Consider the following 12645-nt stretch of genomic DNA (forward strand, 5'->3'; position numbering starts at 1 on the left):
CAATTTGTTTAGTTTGATGGTTTGCAGGATGATGATCCAAACACTCACTTGGAAAATTTCCTGGAATTCTGCGATACATTTAAAATTAATGGCGTTTCTAATGATGCCATTCGTCTTCGGTTATTCCCCTTTTCATTAAGGAACAAAGCTAAACAGTTGTTAAACTCGTTACCACGAGTGTCAATTACTACTTGGGAACAAATGACTGAAAATTTTTTATTAAAATATTTTCCGCCGGCTAAAATAGCAAATTACGTAATGATATCTCTTTGTTTGTGTAGATGGACTTAGAAACTCTTTACGATGCATGGGAGAGATACAAGGATCTACTGCGAAGGTGCCCTCACCATGGATTACCTCTATGGTTGCAAGTTCAAACATTCTACAATGGTGTGAACCCCTTGACAAGACAGATGATTGATGCAACACCTGGGGGAACCATCAATAACAAAACACCTGAAGAGGCTTACAAATTTATTGAAGAGATGTCACTGAATAACTATCAGTGGCAAGTCATGAGGACTAAGCCAACTAAAACAGCAGGCGTTTATAATGTCGATTCGGTTACTATGTTGTCAAACTAGGTAGAACTTCTAAATAAAAAGATTGATGCTTTACTTGGTTCTTCGCAGGTTCATCCATTAATGCACTGTGAAGTCAGTAGAGGTGGATCAAGCAATTCAGAATATCAATCCTATAGCCACAACATGGAGAACGAACAATTAAATTACTTGGGTAATAATCCTCGACCTCAAAACAATCCATATAGTAACACTTACAATACAGGCTGGAGGAACCACCCAAATTTCTCATGGGGAGGCTAAGGAAATCAGATACCATTTCCAGGCTACTAGCAACCACCCAACCAACAGGAAAAGAAGCCGAACCTTGAAGAGATGCTCTCAAAGTTTATATCAGTGTCAGAAACTCATTTTTAGAATACTGAGACAGCACTTAAGAATCAACAAGCATCGATCCAAGGGCTCGAAACTCAAATTGGACAGCTTGCCAAGTTGATTTCTGAACGACCACAAGGTAGCTTGCCAAGTAACACAGAATCTAACCTAAGGGAGCAACTCAATGCGATTACTAGTCAATATGAGGAAGGGTTAGTCACACCTGAGCCAGAACCGAGGCAAGAAACTCTGGTGAGTAGAGGTCAAGGTGAGGTAGGTCATAATAAAAACAAATCAATGAATGTCGAATATAAACCTCGTGTGCCATACCCCAATGCGACAAGGAAAGACCGCTCAGATGAATAATTTGGTAAATTCCTTAAACTCTTAAAAAAATTACACATTTACTTATCGTTTATTGAAGCTCTATCACAGATGCCAAACGCAATGAAATTTTTAAAGGAGCTTTTAGAAAATAAGCAGAAGTTGGATGAGCCTTCGCATGTGAAGCTAAACGCAGTTTGCTCAGGTATTCTGCAGAATAAGCTACCCAACAAATTAAAAGATCTAGGGAGTTTTACAATTCCTTGCTTAATTGGTAGTTTAGATGTTACTAATGTATTAGCTGATTTAGGGGCTAGTATTAACGTCATGCCTTACAAAATGTTTAAACAACAAGGTCTTGGGAAACCCAAACAGACTAGGATGAGCATTCAATTAGCAGATAAAACTATAAGATTTCCTAGGGGTATTATTGAAGATGTGCTAGTTAAAATCGATAAATTTATATTTCCCGTTAACTTCGTTGTTCTAGACGTCGAGGAGGATAGCAACACTCCTTTGATTTTAGGAAGGCCCTTTTTAGCAACCACTAAAACGAGTATTGATGTTGGCACAGGTGAGCTCACACTTCTTGTGGGAGACGAAACAATCACCCTTCAAGCTTACAATTCTGGCAACACATCAGAAATTGAAGGTGATCGTCTAAACCATTCTACTAAAACTGACAATATGGTGTAACCTACTTTGCAGGAAATGAGTCTGAAAGAAGTACATGAACCATTCTCAAGCAATAGTAGAGGACCTATTTATGAAGAACGAAGGCTACAAATCGAGGAGCTAGATGAATGGCGGACACATAAACCAAGAACACAAGATAAACCAAAACTACGCCAGGATGAGCTCAATACCTTTCCAAATCAACTTAAGGTTGGAGATAAAGTTTTATGCGATGCCACAGATCCTCACATTGTCACTACCAAACTGAATGAAGAAATCCCTCTTACGGTACTTGGCATTTTCCCATTCCGTACAGTCGAGGTAAGTCATTCCAAGTTTAGTACTTTTAAGGTAAACAACACCCGTCTAAAACCTTATTTTGATAAGAATGATAGCAGGAATGAGGAGTATAAACTCTTCGAAGCACCATGACCATTCAATGGAGAGGTAAGTCGAGCTTAGATTATAAATAAGCACTTCTCGAGAGGCAACCTGAGCACTAACTGTATTAACTTCTTTAAATTTTAGTGTTTAACACCTAAATTACTAATGGAGCTCTTGAATACAGGTTTCCCACACAGACACGGCCTAGCACACTGGCGTGCCTTAGGCCGTGTGGAAACAAGGCAAAGATTTCCCCCAGCACGGGCTACGATAAATAGCCACGGCCGTGCGACATGGCCATGGGCGAACCTGCCAAAACAACACAGGCTTGCGACACGCCCGTGCCTTGAAACCATGGCCAAACCTAACAAATTAACACGGGCGTGCAACACGCCTATGCCAAGCAACTGTAGTCGAACCTGTTAGATTAACAAGGGCATTGGCCTACATCCATGGGCATGAGAGAAGCGAACGAAGACAGACACGACCGTGCGACACGGCCGTGTGCACCCACACGCCCAAGGAATATGGGCATGGGCCAATTGTCAGACGCACCCAAATTCAAAGTTCGCAAATCACACGGGCGTGTTCCCTGGACGTGTGTCCCAAAATCTATAAATACCCTTCACTATTCATCATCTCCCTCACCCAAAATCCCTAAGCCTAGCCATTGCAAGTCCACACGACCTCCCTAATACGCCCGTGCGCCGCTTCCAACCCTATTTTTTACGCTCATTCTCCTCTTTCTAGCGTTTGTTTACTCTTTTCTCTTTTATTTTACTGATTTCTAATTCTATTTATCATAGTAATCTGTACTTTTCATGGTATTTTCATCTTTTTATAACTCAAACTTCGTATCTAGAGTAGTTATCATCCTTTTCATGTTGAATTTGTTACTCATTTCCTGATTTCTATGCTCCATTTGACTATTTTACTTGCACATTCATAGTTAAGTAGATAAATGTATATTTTTAAGTTTTGTTTTGGTAATTCCTTTTTTATTTTCTTAGTCAGTATATTAGGCTACATTCATTCATGGTTATTGTTTCTATGGGTTTCATGTTATTAATCCCACACAAATTCATTCTTTAGATATCTCCATTACTTATTCTCATAAGGGTTATTCGGCACATTTACTTCGGCTATTATAGTATAGGTTAATATGTAAGCCCCATAGAAAGTATTCACATTTCACTTCAATTTCCATTACAGGTACATCATGTCATCTTCACGAGGAAAGAAAGCCACTGTCCCTACTTCGAAGAAAAGGAAGGGAACGTCATCTTCCTCGGGTCTTACCGCGAAAATTCGCCACCCATACCTCTAATTTCCACCCGGAAATCAGGAAGAGCTATCCCAAATCCTACGGGCCCTACCTTTAGGTGTGGGCTACTGAATTGACTGGATAGTGCTTGAACTAATCCAGTTGGCTGACGATGTACGAGCACTCCTGACAACCGATCCATGGGACCTCTTCTTTGCGATCATCAAGCCGACGTACCTTGAGCTCACACTTGAACTTTGCTCGACATTCCATGTTCAAGACGTCATGACCAACTTTGATGATCCTGGAACAGTCTAGTTTCGTCTCGGCGGTTTAGTCCACCAGTTGAGTGTGCCTGAGTTCGGCATAACTTTGGGCCTGTACATAGAGAAGTTCATGGATGAAAACAACCTTGACACTCTCCGTCGCCACATCTACTACTCTCCCTTGAAGTGCTGGTACGCTTTGGTCCCTGGTTCAGCCACCTACGACCTGAGCCACTCCAAGGCATCAGCTCTCTCTTCCTCATTGAGGTACCTATACGCCATTTTGGCACATACTTTTATAGGATGTCGAGAGAGCACTAGCATCGTCAACACTCATGACGCCTACTTTCTATGGAGCATGGCGAACGGGCATGTACTCGACCTCGCCTACTTTATTGCCCTCGTTATTTGCCACTAGACAAACGGCATCGGAGGGGGGTCATCTCCATTGGCCTCTACGTGACTCGACTGGCAGGACACTTCGGGCTCCTCAACACAGCAGCCCAATCATCCTCTCTTACTCTTATTGGCCAGATGTCCCCACAAGGCATCTCGAGCATGCTTAGTATGGGGATGATCGAGAAGCGCCGAGGAACCAACCCTCCTCAGTATCGTTTTGCCTAATCCACCAAGGAGGAGGCTCCCGAGGACATTATTGATGATGTCCCTTTACGTCACGAGGACCCACCATCTCAGCCACCACCACCCTCTCGTCCAGTTCATGTGGCGACTTCATACGCTGATATCTCTAAGCACCTAACTCGATTCGAGCAACAATGTTTTCAGCGCTTCGATCACATTAATTCTACACTACACCAGATTTGTCAGCACCTCCACATCTCATCGCCACCCCCACCTCGCGAACCATATAGCGATGAAGATGTTTAAAAACTTTTATTTATTATTTTATGTTTTTACTTTTATTTTATTTTAAGACTACTTTTTATTTTTCTTTAACTTTATTTTTATTAGGACTTATAATTATTATTTTACAAATTTTAATTTTGGCTAATTCATATTGAGTACTTACTCTTCCTTATATATTTCCTAAAAGATTTCCTAATTCTATCACAGTTATAAAGAGCTCCAAAGCTCACTATTTCTCAAGGACTCGAAACTCCACTGGGGAAAGTTCTCCACGACTGTCATGTCCTGTTCGACCACGACTATAACCAACTTCAAATATAATATTCTTTTGGCGCAGGACTTATGGACTAATGAACCTCTACCACCACCGGAGTATCCTTCTCCACCTTCACACCGATTATTCTCCAAAACTCCAATTCAAGAAAATTCATTCATCACTCAGGAAGTTTCACCTCTCTCCCTATCTTATTTTTATATTCTTTTATATATATCTATCTTTGTACATTGAGGGCAATGTACATCTTAAGTGTGGAGGGGTATTCATTTCACTATCAGAAAAATCCCTGAATGATTGCCTTGTTCTCTTGAAAAGCTCTCATATCATGTTTAGGATAAATTTTGATTAATTTATGATTTTTATTGATATATCTTGAATTAAAACATAGGCATTCATGCATTGATGGTTTAAACTTTAAGAAATTAGGGAAACAAGCATGATACGTTGATTTTTAAGAGTTTAAAATTTTAGGTTGTTTCCCCAAGTCTAAGTATTATCTTGAATTAGAATTCACAAGTTTAAACATCAAAAAGCCATAATTTTTGTGAGATCTTGAGCCTTCAAGAGCATTTATTAATTCTTTCATGCTCACTTTCATTATGAGTGCGTCAGTATTGAACTGTTATTCTAGAACTTGCTTGATTATGGATGTCAAGACTACACTATTTGATTTGACATGTCAAGATGATAGAGGCACTTAGGATTAACCCACTCATGCCATGAAAAGCCTACCTCCACGGTTAACCCTTAGTAAACCCCGTTGAGCTAACAAGCCATTTCTTGTATTACCCTTAATATTAACCCTTAACCCATTATTGTTGAAACCCCATCAATTATTTTGATCCCTATTTTTGTTCTTAATAGTTAGTCTATGTTATTTGACATGTTCTTAAAAAAAAAGGTGTACATATATTTGTAGTAATCTTTTGTTTTTGAGCTTAGGTACTTAAATTCCATATTCTAAGAAAAAGCTCTGTTGTACGCAAATAATGATTAAAATTTTTCTAGTTAAGTAATTTTTCAATTCAATCTCGATTCTAACTTTTTCTTTCAGCTTGTGACCACAACCTCTAACCAAGCCTCGTTACAACCCTCTAAAGACCTTTTGATTGATGTATCATCTCAATTTATAGTGGTGGAGATTTGATTTTCATGTAATCCTATGGTAATAACTTTTCATATTGACTGATGAGTGCTACTTTCATTGTCCTTAAACACTTTGAGTGATTTGAGTGAATCTTTAGTGAGGGTGTTAAACTCCGTGGGATTTCGAATCAAGGTAACCACTTAGATAAGGGGAGATGCCTAAGTTTTGCATGATTAAATACTCAACTTGGAATGTTTGAAGCTCTAATGTTCTTTTAGTTGAATTCTCATTGTATGACTACTCATGAATTAGTTTGATATATTTTTTATAGAGATTATAAGTTAAGAAGAATTTATTTTGATTATGAGTTGAGAATTTTGCTTGAGGACAAGCAAATGCTTAAGTGTGGGGGTATTTGATAAACCGTAATTTATAAATATTTTTACCCCATGCTTAACACATTTTATGGATGATTTTTCCTTAGAATTGGTGAATTCAATGCTCCTAATGCCTTAATTTCATGTTTTATACTTAGGTGAGCATAGGAGAGCGAAATGAATAAGAAACGGGCCAAAAAAACGGAGAAAATGGGCCAACGTACGAAATGAACACAGCCCGGACCTTCTCACACGGGCAGACCACGCGGCTGAGTCAATTTGGCAGAATTGAAGTACGATTCACACGGGTAGAACACACGCCCGTGCCATTCTAACAGGCTCGAGCACGGGCTCATGTAATCGCACACGGACATGTCACACGGGCGTGTCCCTACTGAGCCCAAGTTGAGTCCAATTCGGAAAAGGCTAATTTTGAGGGCTTTTAGGCATTCTAAAGCCTATAAATATGCCCTAAAGGAAGAGAGATGGGGAGGCACAGGGAGAAAGGAAGGAATTACTCGAAAAAGTTGATTGATGTATCTAAGAAGCCGGATTCATCATCAAGACTGAAGATCTCCCCTCAATTTCCCTTCAGGAGTTTTGGGTTTTCTTTATATTTTGTATTCATTATTCTTCTGAGATGTTTTCCTTTTTAGTTATGAACTAAATCCCCTAAATACCTAAGGGGAATGAAACCTAAGACGAATCTTGTTATTATTTTCTGAATTGTATGATAAATATTTGGCTTGTTCTTAATTATGTGTTCTTAATTCTTGTCTTGATATTCCAGGATATTGATTCAAGTTAAGCTCTTATTCAGAGGAGGAATAGACCCTGTCTAAGAGTAAATTTGTCATAATTAAGCGGAGTTGGTTGTGCGTCTAGAGATAGGGTGACAAGATTTTGCCGGATTAGGGTGAAACCTAATAAGGTGATCCATAGATCGAGTTAATGCAACCCTAGGGAGTTAATTAGAAATAGATTTCAATTATTCAACCTAGGGTTAGACGTTGTTAGTCTCGAGAGGGATAATAATATAACTTAGGGATCTCTACGGAACAAGTCAAATGAATAAATCGTCCGATTCAAAGTCAAATAACAAGTGAAGTCTAGATGGATTTTTCCTTATGTATTGTCTTAATTCAATCGAGTTTTCCAAAAGTAATTCCCCAATTCTATTTTCTGTGAATTCTTAGTTTAGTTAATTAGTTAGTTAAAACAAACCCCATTATTCTTAGGCTAGATAATAAAAAGACAGTCATTACTAGTACTTTTAGTTCCTTTGGGTTCAACAATCCAGTCTTGCTAAAGCTATACTACTGTTCGATAGGTACACTTGCATTTATCGTGATAATAGTTAAGTTTCGAGAACAATTCATTATATATTTATAAAACTTATCACACAAAATTAGGATCAGAAAGAATCCACCAATGAATTGGAAACGTAATGGAAGTGGGAAAATACTACTAGAATAGTAGTTCTGAAAGTTAGTAAGGCATATAGAAGGTAACCCAGCAAGAAATAGCCATGGGAAATGACACAACAGTGGTACCTAGTGTACAGTTGACAAAAGATGGTTTAACCAAGGATCGTATATAAGGATCCACCATTAAAAACTGCCAGAGGGTGCTTAAAGAAACCCTATAAGCTAGGAATTAAACATAAAGTACGTAGTTAGTCTATGAGGAAGAGAGGGGTTAGTTGGAACCCATTGACAGAGAGGGTTTCAAAGAGGGATACATCATGTGGCAGATATGTTTGTCAATACTATTCCTCTTCAAGAGGTAAACTATTGATAAAGCACTATCCAAATGGCTAGTTCCATAGGGAACCAGCATATGAGGGAAATCGTGAACACAGATGATCACACAGATGATGTTCTACTAGGTACTGAAGGTGAAAGCAGTGCACAGAAAACAAGTATGTTACACTTAAAAGTAAGGTATCGTGAATAAGGAGGATTATAAGGAAGTAATCTGACCACTATTCAACAGAAGTGGAACTCGTTCTGCCAGGGTGACGTGGGTCTTTATTAGTTAGCCCAACATATGGAACCTCAACAAGTCCTTTAGGACTACGGTAAGAAAAAAAGTTTGTCAATAACTAATAAGAGGTGGGAGGTTTGCCAATAAGGCCATAACTAAAAGGGTTGTTAGGAGGGTAGGTTGAAAGACTAACTTATAAGCACATGATGAAAAGAAGAATCCAACACTAGGAATAAATGAAAGGAAGAATGCAAGTACAGGAAATAAAGAGTTTGCTAATATGGCGGGACATCCGAGGAAACGTAGGAAATAGTCAAAAGATGATAAGATTCTCCAAGGGAAAATTGCTTAATAGTCTAACCGCCACTTCAAGTTAAGGAAAGTTGTCCTCAAAACAAACAGGGAGTTAAATGTATTTAGTTCATTTCATCTATGATAAACCGTGATTTATACATATTTTTATCCCATGCTTAGCCTATTTATGAATTGTTTCTCCTTAGATTTGGTGAATTCGATGCTCCTAATCTTAATTTCATGTATTACACTTAAGAGAGCATAGGAGATTAAAAAGAGCGAGAAACGGGCCAAAAACAGAGAAAATAGACCCATGTAGGAATGCAACATGGCCTAGACTTTCTCACACGGGTGTGTCACACGACCGTGTCCCTTTAGCAGGATTGAAGCACGACTTACACGGGTATACTACGCGCCCGTTCAATAGCCTTGACCACGAGCTGGAGTAATCGCACACGGGTGTGTCACACGGGCGTGTCCTTGCCAAGCCCAAGTATACCCCTATTTGGAAAAGGCCAATTTTAGGGGCTCTTAGGCATTCTAAAGCCTATTTAAACACCAGATGAGGCACTTAGAAGGGGGACGCAGAGTAGGAAACAATAAATTACTCAAGGAAAGTCGATTGATCCATCCTAGAAGCCGAATTCATCATCAAGACTGATGATCTCCCTTCAAGTTCCTTCAGGAGTTTTTGGTTTTCTTATGTTTTGTTATCTTTATGCTTTTGAGATGTTTTCTTTCATAAGTATGAACTAAAGCCCCTAAATACCTAACGGGAAGGCAACCTAAGACTGATCTTGTTATTATTATCTGATTTGTATGATAAATATTTGACTTGTTCTTAATTATGTGTTCTTAATTCTTGTTTTGATATTCTAGGATATTGATTCAAGTTAAGCTCTTATTCAGAGGAGGAATAGACCCTGTCTAAGAGTAAATTTGTCATAATTAAGCGGAGTTGATTGCACGCCTAGAGATAGGGTGATAAGATTTTGTTGAATTAGGGTGAAACCTAATAAGGGAATCCATAGATCGAGTTAATGCAATTCTAGGGTGTTAATTAGAAAGAGATTTCAATTATTCAACCTAGGGTTAGACGTTGTTAGTCTCGAGAGGGATAATAATATAACTTAGGGATCTCTACGGAACAAGTCAAATGAATAAATCGTTTGATTCAGAGTCAAATAATAAGTGAAGTCTAGGTGGATTTTTCCTTAGGTATTGTCTTAATCAATCGAATTTTCCCAAAAGTATTTTCCCAAATTTTCTTTCTGTGCATTCTTAGTTAGTAATTAGTTTAGATAACCAAACCTCTTAATTTTTAGGCTAGATAATAAAAAGGAAGTAAATACTAGTACTCGTAGTTCCTTTAGGTTTGACAATCCGGTCTTGCTGAACTATACTACTGTTCGATAGGTACACTTGCCTTAATCGTGATAATAAGTTAGTCTCCAGAATGATTCTTTCATAAATCTTTAAAACCTATCACGAATATCACGTACCAAGTTTTTGGCACCGTTGCCGGGGAACTAGGATATTAGGAACACTCGATTTTTATTACTTTAGCCATTTTACTTTTACTACAATTTAAATTTTTATTTTTTTTTCTAATTCTTCATTTATTTTTTTCTGACAGGTTTTTCTAGTTTATGACCAGAAGAAACCCGTCAGGACCGTTACTGTTTGACAGTGAGCTCGATCGCACAATTCAAAAAAACCGAAGAGAAATAAGGCAAAGCTTACGATGCACAGAGGAAGAACAAGAGGACGATACTTCAACCACAACCAAGGAGATGGCTGAAAACCAAGAAAATCTGCTACCTCCTGCGATTGCTGTTAATCAGAATCCTGCTCCGCGCACTATGTATGATTATACAAAACCTTCTTCAATAGGAACTGAATTGAGCATAGTTAGACCTGCTGTAGCTACAAATACTTTTGAGCTGAAACCTAACACAATTTAAATGATACAGCAATTTGTTCAGTTTGATGGTTTGCAGGACGAGGATCCCAACGCTCACTTGGAAAATTTCTTAGAGTTTTGCGACACTTTTAAAATCAATGGCATTTCTGATGACGCTATTCGCCTTTGGTTGTTTCCCTTTTCATTGAGGAATAAGGCTAAACAGTGGTTGAATTCATTGCCACGAGGATCAATCACTACTTGGGAACAAATGACCAAAAAGTTTTTATTAAAATATTTTTCGCCGGCTAGAACAACCAAATTACGAAATGATATCTCTTCTTTTGTGCAGATGGATTTAGAAACACTCTACGATGCATGGGAGAGATACAAGTACCTCTTGAGAAGATGCCCTCACCATGGGTTACCATTCTGGTTACAGGTTCAACACTTTCATAATGGCCTGAATCCTTCGACTCGGCAGATGGTTGATGCAGCTACTGGCAGAACCATCAATAATAAGACACCTGAAGATGCCTATGAATTTATAGAGGAGATGTCACTAAATAACTATCAGTGGCAAGTCATGAGGACAAAGCAAACTAAAATAGCCGGCATTTATAACGTTGATTCAGTCACCATGCTCTCTAATCAGGTAGAACTCTTGAATTAGAAAATTGATGGTTTTCTTAGTTCTTCACAGGTTTACCCAGTAATGCAGTGCACAGCAAGTGGAGGTGGATCAAGCAGTTCAGAATATCCACCTTATGGCCACAACATGGAGAACGAGCAGTTAAATTACATGGGTAACAATCCTCGATCTTAAAACAATCCTTATAACAATACTTACAATGCAGGTTGGAGGAACCACCCAAATTTTTCATGGGGAGGCTAAGGGAATCAGAAACCACCACCACCAGGCTTCCAACAACCACCCTACCAATAAGAGAAAAAACCGAACCTTGAAGAGATGCTAACAAAATTCATCTCAGTGTCAGAAACTCATTTTCAGAATACCGAGACAACACTTAAAAATAAACAAGCGTCGATCCAAGGGCTAGAAACTCAGATAGGTCAGCTTGCTAAATTGATATCTGAAAGACCACCAAGAAGCCTGCCAAGCAACACTAAATCTAACCCAATGGAGCAACTCAACGTGATTGCCATTCAAGATGAGAAAGGATTAGTTGCAAAACCAAGGCCAGGAACGGTGGTAAGCAAAGGTAAGAATGAGGTAGGCCAAAATGACCTAAAGCCGATGAGTACAGAATATAAACCTCGTGTGTCATACCCCAATGCGACAAGGAAAGACCAATCAAACGAACAATTTGGTAAATTCCTTAAACTTTTAAAAAAACTACATATTAACTTACTGTTTATTGAAGCCCTTTCACAGACGCCAAATGCAGTCAAGCTTTTAACAAATAAACGAAAGTTGGATGAGGTGTCGCATGTGGAGTTGAATGCAGTTTGCTCAACCATATTACAGAATAAGCTACCCAACAAATTGAAGGATTCGGGGAGTTTTACGATTCATTGTTTAATTGGCAGTTTAGATGTTCATCATGCATTGGCTGACTTACGGGCAAGCATTAATGTTATGCCTTACAAAATGTTTAAATAGCTAGGTCTTGGGAAACCCAAACAAACTAGGATGAGCATTCAATTGGCTGATAAAACCATTAGATTTCCTAAGGGTATCATTGAAGATGTTCTTGTTAAGATCGATAAATTTATATACCCAGTAGACTTTGTTGTTCTTGACATGGAAGAGGATAGTAACGCACATTTAATTTTAGGATGACCCTTTTTAGCGACTGTTAGAACCATTATTGATGTTGGTACAGGTGAACTCACACTTCATGTGGGAGACGAAACAATCACCCTTCAAGCTCGTAATTCGAGTAACACATCAAAAATTGAAGGTGGTGGTATAAATCATTCTACTAGTATTGATCATGTGGTGACACCCTCTATGCAGGAAACAGTTTTGAAGAATACATATGAGTTGTGTCCAAACAACAACAAAGGACCTACCTATGGAG

The 12645-nt window shown here is 38.6% G+C and overlaps 2 non-coding genes across 2 annotated transcripts; both read right to left on the reverse strand.

Moving 5' to 3' along the window:
- Positions 1–249: 249 nt before the first annotated feature.
- On the reverse strand, positions 250–355 carry LOC121217496 (small nucleolar RNA R71). The gene has a single exon (XR_005913578.1). It is a non-coding gene; the product is annotated as a small nucleolar RNA R71 (small nucleolar RNA).
- Positions 356–10919: 10564 nt separating this feature from the next.
- LOC121217176 (small nucleolar RNA R71) lies at positions 10920–11026 on the reverse strand. Its single transcript, XR_005913339.1, has one exon. It is a non-coding gene; the product is annotated as a small nucleolar RNA R71 (small nucleolar RNA).
- Between the last annotated feature and the right edge of the window lie 1619 nt (positions 11027–12645).

Source organism: Gossypium hirsutum, chromosome A02 (genome assembly GCF_007990345.1).
Source record: "Gossypium hirsutum isolate 1008001.06 chromosome A02, Gossypium_hirsutum_v2.1, whole genome shotgun sequence".
NCBI classification, from domain to species: domain Eukaryota; kingdom Viridiplantae; phylum Streptophyta; class Magnoliopsida; order Malvales; family Malvaceae; genus Gossypium; species Gossypium hirsutum.